At 45.2% G+C, this 16,909-nt stretch overlaps 1 protein-coding gene across 5 annotated transcripts in view; it reads left to right on the plus strand.

Moving 5' to 3' along the window:
* The window catches only part of PDZD2 (PDZ domain containing 2), a 340,539-nt gene that overhangs the window by 150,714 nt on the left and 172,916 nt on the right, over window positions 1-16,909 (plus strand). Inside the window, exon 1 of one of the 5 annotated variants that reach the window (XM_066244229.1) lies at window positions 9,695-10,142. The exons of the other annotated variants lie outside the window; for them this stretch is intronic. The gene's annotated coding sequence lies outside the window, so the exon portion shown is untranslated. Of the gene's footprint in view, window positions 1-9,694; window positions 10,143-16,909 lie in introns of those variants that run through there. 5 annotated transcript variants of the gene reach the window in all.

The following is a 16,909-nucleotide window of genomic DNA, read 5'->3' on the forward strand; positions in this document are numbered from 1 at the left end:
TTTACCTGAATGTAGATACGATTTTTATAAAAACTGAGTAGCGAGTGCAAACTAGAGTTGTCAGATTGAGCACACACACACAAAAATTTCCACTCAATATTTGAGATACACTTATGCTAAAAAAGAATTCATTTTTCGTTGAAAACTCTAACTGTGCGTCCTATATTTTACCTGCCAATGTTGATACAAGCCTGTGGAAGGAAGGGCACCAGCCCTTGGTAGATGAAGACTTTTGGAGGAAGAAGGAGTCCCTGAGATCCTGTCCTGCTTTAACACCCCGAGATGAAGGCCCTTCTGGGGAACATAGTGCTCACTATTATAAAGCCAGCTGGCAGGGCTGAGGTGTGGGCAGGCCCAGAGTTGGGCAATGGCTGCAGTGGCCAAGTCCCAGCTCTCAGGGGTATGTCAGCATGGAGACCTCTGTGGGCTGGAGCACGTTCCCTCTGTCCAGGGAACAGAGCAGGGAGAGGCTGAAACAGCAGCTGGAGTACATGATACAAACCAGAGAGGCAGAGACAAGGATGTGGGTCTGTAATATTCTGGTATTAGGTCCTTGAAGAGAAAGCATCAAATCATATGTGGTTGACAGGAATACATATTAATAGTGTTAAGGTTGTAGGTTACCATGGTTGTAGGTTACTGATGTTGCAGGTTACCATGCAAGCAAGTCCCTGACTCCTGCCACACAGAGGGTGGGTATTAGCAAGCAGGCACAGGAACAGTGCCGCTGACTGCTTTTATCAATTTGGTAACATCTCTACTGCTTGTTCCTGTAGAGGCTCCAATGAGCCCTTTCCCTGCAGATTCAATGTGACAGGCACACAACAGTGCTCTGTGGGAAGCATCACCTTACTTTATTGTCAGGCCCAGTGACAGAATCCTCCAGTGACTAGTGGGACCCCAGACCTGTGGATTGCCACAGCTGAAGCATCACTCAGAGATGTTAGGGAGCTGTCTCCTCTGGATTCTTACAGCTCCGCACACAAGAACAGAGGTACAGACCTTTCTAACCAACTTAGCCATCTCTTATCCCACAGATGAAAAGAACATTACTCACCTCCGTTTTGCTAACTCCAGAGCCGTGTGCTGCTGATTGGGAAAACGACAGTTCTTAGCATCGCGGCAGCTGCCTGTGCCCGACTCTCAGCGGCCTTCAGACGTCAGTGTGTGGTCTCTGCAGGGTAGATTATGGTGGTCAGCACTTGATAGTCTATATCAAAATATTTTAAAATAAATTTCAGACAATATGAAGAGTGGATAGGGACTTTTTAGGCAAGGAGACAGACATCAGCAAAGCTGATGAGTGAGTTCACAGGTAACTCTTTCTTAGCTGGTGGGAGTTGAGCCCATATAAATAGACCTAGCAAGGAACTTCAATGTCAAATTCTTTCACATAAAGATCCACAGGGGTGGCTTGGCATCTTTCTTCGCTGGTATAATGGGAATAATAAGAGTGTCTGCTGCATGGGTTTAGGGGGGAGGATTAAGAGAGAATATATTGGCCCTGGCCAGTTGGCTCAGTGGTAGAATGTTGGCCCAGCACATGGAAGTCCTGGGTTTGATATCTTATCAGGGCACACAGGAAAAATGACCATCTGCTTCTCCACCCTGCCCTTCCCACTTTGTCTCACTCTCTCTCTTGCTCTTCTGCAGCCATGGCTTGATTGGTTCGAACAAGTTGGCTCCAGGTGCTGAGGATGGCCCCACGGCCTCACCTCAGGCGCTAAAATTGCTCCATTTCCGAGCAACAGAGCAGTGGCCCAAGATGGGCAGAGTATCCCCTGGCAGGGGGCTTACCGAGTGCCCTGTCGGGGTGCATGCATAAGTCTGTCTCTCTGCCTTCCCACCTCTCACTTAATTAAAAAGGAGAGAAAGTGAGAGAAAGAGAATATATACAAGAGCTTGGCCCAATGCCTGGCCCAAAAACATCATCTATGATTGTTTTTGTTATTATCAAGGTAGTAATAGTTGTTTTCCCAGTGGCTATACCAGTGTCTGGTTCAGAGTAGGCACTCAGTAAGTAGTTATGGGAATAAATACATTTGGAAGTCTCCTGATTTATACTCATTCAACAAATATTTATGGGGCACCCCTATGTACCAGGTACAACGCTGGGTCCCAAAAATAAAATAGTCAACAAGGCCACATGACCTCACCAGAAAAGGGTTTACAGACTAGAAGGATAAGCAAGCAAGTAGGGATGCTGTGGTCACACCAGGGAGGGCCCCAGATAGACTCTAGGGAGGCTCAGGGTGGTATCCCCGGAGAAGGTGATGTCTAAACTGAGTCCAGAGAGGGGACTAGGGATTAGCCAGGTGAAGATGGGCAGGGGCAATACCAGGTTATATGTTTTCAGGGCCCCAGGATAAGAAAGAATCTATATTGTTCTCACAGTTCTACACAGGTTATAGAATATCTCCCAGAGGTGCTTAAAGATGACTGGAAACTACAGTTAAGTTTCTCAAATACAGGTGCAAAAAATCTCTCATCTATTCTGACTGTAAAAGTTGGAAATGCAAGCAGATGTTGCCATCAAGTCTGGAAAATAGGAGATGGAAGGAGCTGTGTGTTCTCTCTCTCTCTCTCTCTCTTTTTCTCTCTCTCTCTTTTTCTCTCTCTCTCTCTCTTTCTCCTGGTTTGTGTTAAGGTCATTAATACTATCTCCAGGAACATAGGCTTTTATTTCTGGGTTTCCAGTTCTTGCAACTGATCTTACTAAACCTGTTGAAATCTTCCCGTCATAACTACATATTCCTTCTGCTTCCACTGTGTTTCTAAATTGCACTCTTGATGTGAGTTCATTGACTGGGCTCTAGGTTGTGTGTGATTGTTGCAGGGATGAATGATGGACATGGGATGAGCAACTGAACAAATTCTCCATGACCTTTTGGCTCCTTTACTGAATTATTCTTTGGAGTGGACATTAGATTCAGATTAAGGAACATTTGCAGAGTAATAGCATGTCACTTTGGAGGAGTTACCAATGAGGAGGAACTGGCCTTTTTAAGTTTTTCAGCTCTCTTAGAACCAACTTTGATTATCACTTTCATTGGGCATGAACATTTGATGGTTCTGGTTCTTAGTTGATTAAGTCCCACCCAACCTTGCCATGACTAGACCATGCCCCAAGTCAGGTGTTTACTAGCAAAATATCTTAGGGCTCATACATTCATGTGCCCATTTATACATAGGCTTACTTAGCAAAGATTTACTAGATATCTACCATAAGCACACACAGTACTGTAAAAAATAAGGAAAGGGAAGATAACAGGAACTTGTATTTTTAATAAGTTTGTAATAGCTTACATCAGGGTTTCTCTACCTCAGCACTATTGCTATTGACATTTTGGACCAATAAGCCTTTGTTGTGGGGGCCTGTCCTGTGCTCTCTAGGATGCAGAGCCACACTGCTGGCCCTCTACCCACTAGATGCTGGTAGTTTTCCTTCCCACAGTTGTGACTATCAAAAATTTCTCCAGGCCCTGGCCAGTGAGCTCAGTCAGTTAGAGCTTTGTCCTGAAACACCAAGGCTGCAGGTTCAACACTTGGTCAAGGCACATACAAGAAGTAACCAATGAATGCACAACTAAGTGGAACAACAAATGAATGCTTCATTCTCACCCTCCCTTTCTCCCACCTTTCCTCCCACATTCCTTCCCACCCTCTCTGTCTCTCTAAAATTAATCAATAAAAAAATAATCTCCAGACATTGCCAAGTCCCCTTGGGGGTCATAATAGCTCATGGTTGAGAATCACTGGCTTGCCATGTCAGGCATCATCAGGAACACTTCATTTACATTTTCTCATTCAATTTTCCCTCTCCAATTAGTCCTTAAGGAATATGGTTTGAATATGAGAATAGAAAATGTTAAATGACTTACCCTGAGTCCCATGGGTAATAATTATGGGATTTAGACTTTAAATCTAAGTCTTTCTTATTCCACTACATCCCCAGACTGCCATTTAACACACAGTCCTAAACCCCCAAGGAACTTAAGATCTAGTTGGAGAGATGTGAGGTGAGCCAAGTAAATTATAGTTGTGTTCCCTGGAGAAGAGGTATTGTGAGCTCTCAGGAGAGAGCAGTAACAGTGGGCTAAGGAGGCCAGGAAACAAGTCCTGCAGAGATTAGAATATTCTCTGAATATCTGTGGGTAAATACTCTGACTGGGATGTAAATTTGTGTTGAGGAGTGCCAGGAGGTAAGATTTGTACAAGTAGCGTTGGGTAGCAGTTAAGATCAAGTGTTCCAGATGGAATCTGTTTGAGTTCTACCTCCTCTGCTTGCTAATTGTATGACCAACTAGGTAATCTTTTGGCCCAGTTTTGTTGCCTATAAAAGGGGTTGGTAATAATAGCACCCGTTCTTAAGATCCTAGTGAGGAGATAGAATAAATTAATATGGAAAAAGGGCTTAGAACAAGACCCAGCATCTAGTTAGTGCTCAGTAGATTCTTGCTACTGACTACTTGATTCTGTCAGACCTCTGATAGAGCTGGGAATCTATAATGTAAACCATGGAAGCTTTTGAATCCAGGCCTGCAAAGGTTGTCCACAGGTCCTGCACTCCCCTCCCTATGGTCATGGCAAGATCACAAATTGGTATCTTTTGGTAGAAAACCAGTCTCTGGTTCCATGAACTGCTTCCACTAGTGTCTAATGATACAACCTCTGTGTGGGAGCTTTGGGTTTGCAGCATCAAAGACATCTTTCCAACAGAGATTCAGAGGAGGAAAGAGGCAGCCCGGGCAACTGGTCAAGACATTCACTCACTCATCCATTCATTCAATCAGTGTTTACTGAATACCATTTTTATTCCAGGCATTATGTTTCTATTAACTCCATCTGAAATACCAAGAAGTCACCACCCTGCCCATGTGATGGCTGAAAGTTTATTGGATAGAATTGTCATTGTTTAGTTTTAAGAGTTATTTCCGTGGCTTGGGTTAAAATCCTGAGGTTTCTTCCCGTGCTTTGCTTGCTATCTATGACTGCTAGCCTTTGTATTTCTAGAGATCTGTTAGGCTCTGGGTGGTTGGGGATCTCCTGGGAATTTCCTCTTGCTTCTTCTCTCCAGCTTTTTATAGCCACATAAGGTTTAGATCTGTTAGCAAACACTTGGGTAATTATGCCCCTCTCTGTTTATAAACTCAGAATAAATTGTCTAATGGGAAAATATCTGTCCTTTGGAGTAATTTGCATCAAGGGTTTCAATTTTTTGTTTGTGTGTGGTTCGTTTGCCTTTCTAAAAATCATTTTGATGTCTGTTTTTTCTCATGAATCATCTATTGTTGATATACAACAGCACTCAATAAACCCCATTACAAATCATTTATTGATCTGAGAGTGTTTGACGCTGGGAAAATATGTGACCCATCCATATGCTTCCTTCTGGGTGCTGAATTAAGGGAAACATTGGATTTTAAGACTCGTAAGGAACATTTTATAATAGGCCTGTAGAAGTGACCTACCAGAACCTTGACCAGCAGCATGCTGAAAAAACTCGATTTAGTTCAATTTGTCTTAAAGCATCACAGTCATAATGCATTTGTAGTCATCCAACATTCATGGAAGACCTACTAAATGTAAGGTTAGGTTATAGATGAAGAGCCAAGGGTTTCTAATTAATAAAATACACATGACCCTTGATTGGACTCTTCAGCTTTGTGGGAGACAGCAATGCATGGTTCTGGTCAGCAGACAAAGCCAGCCCTTCCTCTGTGATGCTGGGAAAAACTATTTGCATTCCTTAAGAAATGTAAACCTGTGGAAGGCTTGGGTTTTGATCATTTGGGGTCAACAAGTATAAATACTTCTTTTTTGCGGTGTTTCTTCCTTCCCAAGAGCTAAAAATACTTCATGGTGGGAGGCAGTGGTGTAATAGTTAAGCATACCCTTTGAGTCAGACTAAATAGGTATGAATTAGGATTGCACCATTTATTAGCTGTGCCACTTAACCTCATTGTGACTCAGTTTCCTTGTGTTAGCATAAGGCTAATAATTATTACCACTTCACAGGGCTACTGCAAAAATATCTACATGAGGTAGTTAGAACAGCGCCCAACATAATTATAGTCAGAGCTTAGTAGTTCATAGCTATTATTATTATCATTATCATTAGCTAATATTTGTGTGTCCACCAAACAAAAAGCAATGCCGCCTATACATAGAAACTCTATAGAGGAGTGAATCTATAAAATATATTTATCATCTATTCAGTGTCTGAACTTGGACATACTCATAGAGATAGCCATTCCCATACACCAGGAGTCGGGAACCTATGGCTCGCGAGCCAGGTGTGGCTCTTTTGATGGCTGCATCTGGCTCGCAGACAAATCTTTAATTAAAAAAATAATAACATAAAAATATAAAACATTCTCATGTATTACAATCCATTCATTTCCTACCACTCATGTTCATGGTTGCGGGTGGCTGGAGCCAATCACAGCTCTCCTCCGGGACAACACCAATTTTTATTGGATAATGCATAACGTACTCGGGTCATTGTATGACTGTCATGGAATTACATTTTTAAATATGTGGCATTTATGGCTCTCTCAGCCAAAAAGGTTCCCGACCCCTGCAATACACTAAGGTCCAATGAGAGGTGAGCATATGGTTGTGCACATCCTTGTATACTCATGGCACCTTTTTGTGAATTAAGGAACATGGACACTCAGCATCTTTGCTCCTACATTTAACAGAGAAATGGGGAACACTGTAGCCCTAGAAGGGAATGAAAAATTCTCTAGCCTGGCTTCTGCTTAAACATGCAAGACTATCACCTAGGATGGAATCAGATGGGTAAATATCTCACTCACAAAAATGTCAATGTCAAATCAGTTACCATTACATCAAGCAAGTGTTCTTTTTGTCTGACCCAATTTTTAATCTTGCTGTTGAGTCTCTTACCTCTTGTTTTCTGTAGAGATGAAGAACAGCTGGCCGGCATCCTCTTTATAATAACCCTTCACATGGGAGACGGTTACATTTGCCTCTAAGCACTTTTTTACTCTAGACTAAACAACTCCAAATCCTTTAACCTTCCTCCATAGGTTCTATTTTCTGTCTCTTTAATCATTTAGGTTCTCCATTGGAACCTTTCCAGTGTCTCTACATCTCCCTTAAAATAAGGGGCCTCAGACTGGACGCACCACCCTAAGAAGAGTCTGTCTGCTGCCAGATTCGTTATTATGAGAAAGGCACCCCCCCTTTCATGTCAAACTCCCACCCATGTGAATTCACCCCAGTATCGTTATCAGTACAACACAAAGATTCACATTAACTGCGTGATCCGCTGTGATCCTCATGTCTTTGTCAGTTTTTCTCAAATCTATAGACATTCAACCCATCCGTGCCTGTCATTTTGATCATCACTCCTCAGGATACTGTTTTTGTAATCAGCCGGCATGCTGAACTCTAAACTGTCTTTAATGAACCATTTCCTTCATGTGTTGAATCCACTTTGAATTCTCCTAACACATCAGCAGTTCCCACTCAAATTAACTTTATCTTTAGACTCTGGGCATACGTATAGCAATTTTAAGTATTATTTAAACCAGACCCAGTATAAAAGAGGAGGCCACATTTGAAGCTCCCCTCTTTTACTGAGCCATTGATCTCTTTTCCAGTCATCAGTGAGGCCCAGAGAGGGGAAAGAGCAACCAGATCATATCTTTCTGGCCCGCTGATGAGAATGTCATATGCATTCAAGGCTTTCCTGAAATTAAGATCTTCTACAGATGTGGTTACATTTTAATTCCCAGCACATACACACCCTAAACTGAGCTTAGGCCACAGAGATGGTGGTGGAAGAGGGAATATTTATGCGCATTATGTTTAAAATCATGGATTTACTTTACTTAAACGGCATAGGCTTGCACATCATAAATTGCTCACCGGGTTGAAGGAGAAAGTTAGAAGTCAAGCACGAAGAAACTGTCGGCAGAAAGAGCAATGAGAAAGGAAGAAAAGGAGCACTTCTGAAATTATTAGAAAATTATTCAATTTGAACTTAACTCCTATAGAACTTATCAGATGGCTCGTTAACAGTATGTTAATGAATCCATCAGGACCACCACCTCTGGGCAGAAAAGAAGGAAAAGAGAATGAGCAGGACCTAGCATTCACTGAGACCCTTATGTTTGTAGGGCAGACACTTCCTATTAGTGACTTCTGCTACACTTGGCTCTTTCTACAACCATCAGCCTAACTTGCTTTGCCCCAGAATTTGCAGTATTTTGAGGACTGGCTTGGGAAGCTTGTTCCCACTGGGCACATGTAGTGTTCTCCTAACTCCATGTGTCAGTGTTGGCTGCAATACCCACTCCTCCTCGAGATACACTTTATCTGGAGGTTTTGTTTCCTCCCAGTACTTCCAAAGGAGGAGAGTCACGGCCTGATTCCTGCCTGTTTCCTGGCTTGCTCTTGTGCCAACCTGAATGAGGCAACTGGGGGTAATTCCAGGACTGACGATTGCGGTGATTATTACCAGGCACTCTATGGCTGCTTCTGCGAGCGGGCAGATGTCCAGGCAGGTCGTGACATGGGTTGGCCCCTCCTAGTAGTCTCTAATCACCCATTTCAATGACCGAGAACGGAAGCCTTCTTTTGCCTCCTCCTTTATAATTAATTGCTTCGAATTCCACCAGATTTGTCCCATTGCAAAGCTAATTTACTTTCAGGGGCTGCTGGATGCCCAGGAGAACCATAGTGTGGAGGCATAGAGCTGAGTTGTGGGACAAGTCAAGATTCTGGTATGAACCCCAAGCAGGGAGGTGAGTGTGTGTGCACCTGTGTGCGGGTCCCAGGAGGCGCAGGGCTCTGATCTGTGCCAAAAGCTGTGCCATTCAACCACAGGCAGTCTCCTCACCTCCAGCTCCCCCTGGTAGCTCCAACCTGGATCCCTCTCCCAAGCCAGGTGAGAATGTGTTTCCGGCACAAGTCCCTTAATGGTTTGAGGTTTGGCAGAGCAATGCTTTCACTTTTCAACAAATGTTAAAGTAGAAAAATGGAATGAAATACAGTTGGAGTTTTGAAAAGCAAGCTCTTCGCCCAATGAAATGAGAGGCGATTCCCCCTCTCTCTGCCTCTCCTCCTCCACCCCAGCTTTAAGAAAAGCAAACACTCTTTTCCTGTCTTATTTGTCTTCCCATTAATTTAAGACAGGAAGCCCTCAGTGGGTGTGATGTAAACAATTGAACCTCGAGGGTCGGGCTTCCTCATCAGTTTGCAGCTGGAGGGATGGCTGCATGGCTCAAGCCTATTCATGCCTCTCCGTGGGGGGATGACTTGTTGACTGAACCCCAAGAAGACGGGAGGGGCGCGGAGCCGTAGAAGGTATAAAGGAAATGCTTAAGTTGTGCAGTCACAGCGATTGTAATTCAGCAGTGCTGAATTTGGTTGCTTCAGCAGAAAGATTCTAACTGGAGATTTCTGGAAAGTTTCCTGACATCCCGCTCGGCGTGATGGTTGTGATTCGAGTTTGGGGATCTCCACAACCAACCCAACCCCAATGAGAAACCAAGCTGCTGCTGATTATGAAACGGAGCGGTTATGAAATGAATTGATTGGGGGGAGGGGGTGGAGCTTCTCGCAGCTGCTGGAAGGAGACCTTAAGACCCGGCGAGGGTATCTGGGTGGGGCGTCTTCTCCTTGCGACCTGCTCCCAGCTCCCGCGGGAAGCTCCCGAGCGCTTGATGTAGACAAAGTGTCTGCATCTGCAACCCTAGACTCCCTGAGACCCTGCCCGGGGCGGTTTCCTTTTCCCCGCGAGGGGAGTGACCGGGGAGGGGGTTCTGGAATGCTGTGGAGTTTTGACAAGTGAGCAAGGGAGTGACGAGCCGAGCTGGGATTCCATTACAGCCTTTCCGCGACCGCCCCACCGGCCGGCAGGAGGGAGGAGCGGTGCCCCCACGGGCGCGTGGCGGCCCGAGAGGAGCCTCGGGGAAGCCCCGCGCGAGCCATGTCCGCGGAGGACGGCCCGGAGCGCGCGGAGCGGCCGCCCCGAGCAGGTGATTAGGGTCAGCATCCCGGGCGGCGGGGCCCCGCCCAGCCGGAGGATTACCGGGCCAGCTGCTCCCGGCCGGGACGCCGCGGGAGGCGGCGGAGAGGAGACCCCGAGGGTGACTTCAGAACTGGAGGTAGGGCTCTGCTTTACCAACGGAAACCTCGGGCGTCCGCATCCCATCGCGTTGGGGTGCAGGTGGAGGCTGAACCCACGCACGTGGAGAGTGGGCCGCCGCCCCCGACAAACGCGGCAACCTCCCCAGGGCCTCTCCCTGGAGTCCTCTCAGGGATCACTTGGGCGTCTTGTTTTTGACTTGGATTTGCGTGTTTGGAGATGGTTTGTGCGCCGTGGGAGGAGTAGCTGGGGTGGAACTGGCTTGTCAGCGACTAGACGGAAGGAGGCGCATTGAGTGTGTGTGATGCTGGGGAAGAGGGGCCCCAGAGAGGGGGACACAAGGGACAATGGGGGGTGCTCCAGAGAGCCACGGTTCTTTAAGACACACGGATAAAAGGTGTTGTTGAAGCCCGCAAAGGGAATGTGGGGCAGGGGGCGCGATTCCAGTACCCGGCACGTCTGTTACACCGCCCTGCCCCGTGCTTCTCTCCGGGCTGTCTGGCGAGTGGATCTGGGGTAGAGCAAAGCCGCGTCTTTCACCAGCTGGAACAGTTTATGACCCCTCACGAGGTCATCATCTCCTTTGGGGACTGATCTTTGCCCCAAGCTACTAAACAGTTTCCTTGGGCAACTCCCCCTCCACTGATTCATAAAATGTGTTTGTAGTATCCACAAATCAAAGATTTTAAAGGTGAAGGATATTTAGAAACAGAATGACATTTTCTATCATGTTGCTACTCTGTAGTAGGCAGTTTATAAATACTAGGAGTAGAATTAAGTCGATTATGTCTCAGGAGATGGGGTAAGGCAGAGATAACTACAGCTGTCATCCTGGGAACCATTTCCGGAAGAAAAGATTCTGCGCATGTAAACAGTTATGTGATGCTCATAAAAATGGTCAGGCAGAGTTTGAAAATATAAGAAGGATGGCATAGACTCAGTAAATAATATAGAAATACCTTTAAATGCACATAAAATATAGTACTTGCAGACTTTGTGCTTCGAAGTTCACTTTTCATATGAATTGACAAGTAAGGTACAAAGAAATAGTCCTACCCCACAGAGTTACTCTGGCCATAAAATACTAACCTGTAGGTATACTGGGGCTCATTACCTTGAAAGATACAGGGCCCACCCAGTCAATTGCCTTCAGAATCTCCAGTCAAAGCCATTGTCCCTACGGCACAGCCCTGAGGACCCATGGGTAGGGTGGATTTTGGGAAAAGAGGTTGGTGTCGCGTTCTAAAAGAAAGAAAAGTTTTCAGAGTGTGCCACCCATGGAAGAAACAAACAGGATGTACCAGGAAAAGTGACTGGGGCTCAGGATTTCAAGCTTGCTGGGGCTGTGTGGCCCCAAGCTATGTGAGCCTATGCTGCTGGGCATAACTGAGGAGACAGTCAACCTCTCCGTAATCCCAAGTGAGCCACATTTCCCAAAACTGTTTTCTGCTTTGCCTTCTCACTCTGTAAATTGCCCACATCTGGCATGGAGTTTCCTTGAATTCTGTTCCTACTGATCTCTGTGCAGGTCACATCTCGGAACTGTTTCCATGAAGGGAAATAGTGACCCATTATGGCCTGGTTCCTGGGACATCGAGTTCTCTTCCTACCTCCTTTGCCACATGCTCAGCCCTGCCTTCTTTTTAAAACTGATTTTTTATTATAGTTGACATACAATATTAGTTTCAGGTGTACAATATAGTGATTAGACATTTATGTACCTTATGAAGTAATCACCCTGATAAGTCTAGCACACTCACCTGGCACCATACAGAGTGATTACAATATTAATGATTATATCCCCTATGCTGTACTTTACATCCCCGTGACTGTTTTTATAATTGGCAGTTTGTACTTCTTAGTCCGTTTAACCTTATCCCTCATCCGCTCAAGCCCCTCCCATCTGGCGGCCCTCAGTTTGTTCTCTGTATCTATGAGTTTGTTTCTGTTTTATTTTGTTTTAGATTCCACAGATAAGTGGAATCATATGCTATTTGTCTTTTTCAGTCTGACTTATTTCACTTAGCGTAGTACCTTCTAGGTCCATTCATATCGTTGAAATCAGTCCTTCCTTCTTCAACTCTTCTCTGTCCCAGAGGTTTCACCAAAAATCTTTGCTGCCTTCTAGAAGTAGGTTCTCCAGGACACTACTTGGAAACCTCTTCCTGATTTCTCGTTTGGATTCTCATTCTAGAATCTGATTCACAGCCTGAGCTCCCTTCCTTCTTTATCAAAACTCTATATAGGCCTGACCTGTGGTGGCGCAGTGGGATAAAGCGTCGACCTGGAAATGCTGAGGTCCCCGGTTCAAAACCCTGGGCTTGCCTGGTCAAGGCACATATGGGAGTTGATGCTTCCAGCTCCTCCCCCCCTTCTCTCTCTCTGTCTCTCCTCTCTCTCTCTCTCTGTCTCTCCCTCTCCTCTCTAAAAAAAAAAAAAAAAAAGAAAAAAAAAAACTCTATATATACAGTTCATAATGTCAACATCAGCTGTTTTTACAAGGCTTATAACTAGAAACATTAGTCACTTCTCTCACCAACCTCAGCGGCTCTGCCCCAGAGACAACCACTTTCAAATCTTCATATGTGTTTCTAAACAGTAGGTGCTTACTGGGTCTTCTTGCTCCCCAGCCTCTGGCCTCCTGCGTGCTCTGGCTTCGCTGCTCAGGAGGCCTGCCGCAGGACCATCACCCTGGATTCTCCTCTCGTCATCGTCCTGGAGGCTCAGTCTGTCTCTTATGTGGCATGCCCTGTTTTCTAGACCCCGTATCTTCCTCTTTGTTTCTTGCTCTTTGTTTCCTAGGTCTCTCTCTCTCTCTTTTTCCTTCTCTTTCTCTCTCTCTCATAAAACACACTTTCTAGAAGTTTCTGAGAAAGAGTAAATGGGAGATAAGTTTTGTGAGGTCTTTCAAGTTTTGCTGATAGTTTGAAGGGTACGAGAAATCCTTCTGCCCTCAGATTTTTGAAAGCATTGCTCCTCCAGGTTGAGTATTGCTGCTGAGATGCCTGATGTCATTCTGATTCCTGATGCTTCAAAGTGAAGTCAATCCCCCCCTCTCTGAATCCTTGTCCTTTGCAATGTCCTTTTTCTCTAATGAAATGTCACTGTAGCACACCTTGTCATGAGTCCTTTTTTATCCATTTCACTGGATTTTCAATGGACCTGTTCAATCTGGAAACTCATTCCAATATTCTGGAATTTTAAAAAAAATTTTTTTTCTCTTCTGGAATGCCTATTAAGTTAGAAGGACTGAATCTCTATTTTCTTATATATTTCTACCTCCTTCCTTTTTCTTTTTTAGTTCTACTTCCTTGGAAATCTCTTCATTTTTATCTTCCAACTTATATATTGAATTTTTATGCCTACTATCAAATTTATAATTTCCAAGAGCTCTTTAAAGATCTCTGAAATTTTCTTTTTATAACACCCCGTTCTCATGTAACAGATGAAAAGCTGCTCAGCTCTCCGTGAGGCTCCAGGACAGCTTCTTTGAAGCATCCCTCCAACTCTCTGCATGGTTTCTTTTCCTCTGATTTCTTCTTAGTCTTGATTTTTGTTTTTAAATATTTCATGTCTTTCTCTCAAATGTCTGATGGCCCTGGACTGGTCACAGGAAAGCTAACAGGAAGGTCTGCAAGCGTTTTGGGGGCTTATCCTAGGAATAGTGCCTGCTTACCAAGAACAATGCCCAGAACACTGTTTCAGAATCGGAACAATGTGTGGCTTCCAGGGAACTTTTCATGTGTATTCACTAGGCAATGACCTTTCTAGAGCCCAGATAGAGAGTATTAAAAGCTCTGCAGGTGATTCGAATGTGCAGCTGGCCCCATGCTCTTCTGCTGCAGGGCTATCCTGCTGCGTGGTTTTATTGGAGGACTCCTACCTGTTGGTGGAAGGTCTCTCCTCTCAGAAGAAACTGACCAGGGAAAGAGAAATCCTCCACAGTGACAGGAATCGGCGCCCTGTGGCATTCTGCGAGCCAGATGCGGGAAGGAGCCCGGGAGTCTACATTTGGTATGGACGCTTTCTCTCGTTCCCTTTTTTAAAGCAGCACCTGGTCCCTCAGCCGCACATGGTGTCTCTGATTCAGCAGAGCAGACAGGTTGCAGAATGCAGGCAGTCCTTTGGCTCTAGGATTGGGAGAGGAGGGAGTGCTGGAGTCTGACAGCTTCAAGCACAGACTCTCAGCCAATTCTCCTGCTTTCAGGGGCCCCCTGCCCCCTCAGTGCCTGGTGCCCCCAATTGTGGAGGCTCACTGGAACTTTGTGGTATGAATCCAGCCTGCTTCCAGGGCTGCCCTCACTGCTGTGCTAGGTTTCAGCTTTCTCTCATCTGCTAAGACAGTTACCACTGGTTTGACCACTTGCCAGCTTCCAAAATGTTGTTGCGGTCATTGTTATTTCTGTTCTCTCTGAGAGTTGAATAGACCCTTCTCCCCAACACACACACTTTAAAGAATTCCTTTACTCTCATTTCAATCCGTCATGGCTATTGGCAACTGAGTCTTCCTGAATGGTGTCCCCAACTCTGTCCTGGAGCCCTCCTCTCAATTCTTCATTCTGTGTTTATGCCCCTGCAAGTACCCACTTGGGACAGAAATGCAAATGGGCCAGGTTGTATTATTATCTCTGCAGAGATCATTACAAATATCCCAGGCCGTGAATACAGTAGTTATTGGACGTTTATACTGGGTATATTAGTGTCTTCTCCAACTGGTCATTAATTATGTATCTTTGTACGTGTAGGGTATCAGGCAGTGACATTTCTGAATGTGCTTGATGCTTTCGCTCGTCAGAATTCTGTGGGAATAACTGTATAACACATTAATTTTGTTGAAATATGTTCACCTTCATTTCTTTCTTTGGTCCTCACCAGAAGCCCGTTAGGTGCGTCAGTGGTCATGTGGTCTCGGAAGAATCCATGCTCTGAAATGATTAGCCCACTCTGGCCGTGGAACCTCCATTCCACACCCCAGGGACAAGTGCCGGAAAGAGAGTGAGTGTATGAGCCAAGTCGGGGCAATGAGGTGTGAAGGAAGGTCTCTTGTGGAGCTCCTAAGGAAGGTTTGCTCATTACGGAGAAAGAGACACAGAAAAAATAAATGACCCCGTTGCTTCCTTGTCCCATTACTGTCTAGAACTGCCAGAAGCATCTTGCCTTGAGCCTTCGGGTGAAGCCGGCTTGCAGGAGAGAGCAGATCCCAGCGAGTCATTGAGAAGCATGGCTTCCCCAAGCCCCACCCTTCTCTGCACTTCCCGTCATGTGAAATGATTAATTTCCTTCCTGTTCAAGCCATTTGAACAGGGTTGGATATCATTTTGCTACCAAACTGATACAGGTGCATGTTTATTAATGCGCTGTCTCATTACCAAAAAGAGATCAGGCAGACCATGGGCTCACCTCATTCCCCTCTACGCTGCCTGTTTTCCAGGCAGATGAAAGTAATTTTATTCTCTCTGCCAACTTCAAAGGAAAGATAAGTATTGAGACATTTAACGGGAAAAGAGGATTCCTTGCTTTGGAGATTGTTGACCAATCCGGTTAAAGAACATCCGGGGCTGTCATGAAAGTAAAGACCGTTCTTACAATGACAGTGCAGTGAAGAAGGCTGCATGCCAGCCCTGACATGCCCGGTACTCGTTTACACGCACTCCTGTGACTGTGGAGGCTGGCCAGTCTGCCTGCACACGTGGTGCTGCTTCCTCCGTAGGCCATTCTTTGTGCATCCCAGCCTTTGGGAAGCTCTGAAGATGAAATAAAACTCAGAAGTGCTCAGTGGTGTCAGAAAGACCGGAATGCAGGAGAAAGTAGTTGATCTGTTCCTGTTTTCCCAGTCTAACTCTCATAGCAGTGACACTCTTTATTTTATGAATGGAAGACCCTCCCAATCTCTTCCATTCCCAGTAAAATGTTAGCCTGAAGGGAAGCCCTTAATTGCACTGAGCATTATACCATCCTTTTCCCATCTGTGTTTGTATCTCTTACTACGCCAAGACAGCAAGGACAGGCACTTCAGGTTGTAGCATAGCTACGATTTATTGAGCACTTGCTACTTGCCAGGTATAAGCTATACATGTATGAGCTTATCTCTCTTCACTATGATCTGATAAAGAAGGTATTATTGCCTGACCAGGCGGTGGTGCAGTGGATAGAACGTCGGACTGGGATGCAGAGGACCCAGGTTCGAGACCCCAAGGTCGCCAGCTTGAGCGCGGGCTCATCTGGTTTGAGCAAAAAGCTCACCAGCTTGGACCCAAGGTCGCTGGCTTGAGCAAGGGGTTACTTGGTCTGCTGAAGGCCCGTGGTCAAGGCACATATGAGAAAGCAATTAATGAGCAACTAAGGTGTTGCAACGAAAAACTGATGATTGATGCTTCTCATCTCTCTCCGCTCCTGTCTGTCTGTCCCTATCTATCCCTCTCTCTAACTTTCTCTCTGTCTCTGTAAAAAAAAAAAAAAAAGTGTTATTTTATCCCTGTTTGGTGACAGCCATCATTTGAAGAACACAATATTTGGGAAATTGGTTAAGGTTGTCCATCTTTTCAGTGGTAGAGCAACGATTCCAATGGTGGCAGTCTGGTTCTGGAGCCCATTCTGTGCTGTCTGATATGTATGCAGTGTAATTCCTCATTAAAGCTTGTATACCCTTACACCATCTGTAATATACAACAGGGACCCAAATATTACTGTGAATGAACAAACACAAGGGCTTTTCATGTCTACACAGACTCATCAATTTTAATGCCAGTGTATTTCCCCATTGAGTCAAAGGGCCATCGTTTGTGT

This window comes from Saccopteryx bilineata, chromosome 1, assembly GCF_036850765.1.
Source record: "Saccopteryx bilineata isolate mSacBil1 chromosome 1, mSacBil1_pri_phased_curated, whole genome shotgun sequence".
Lineage (NCBI taxonomy): Eukaryota > Metazoa > Chordata > Mammalia > Chiroptera > Emballonuridae > Saccopteryx > Saccopteryx bilineata.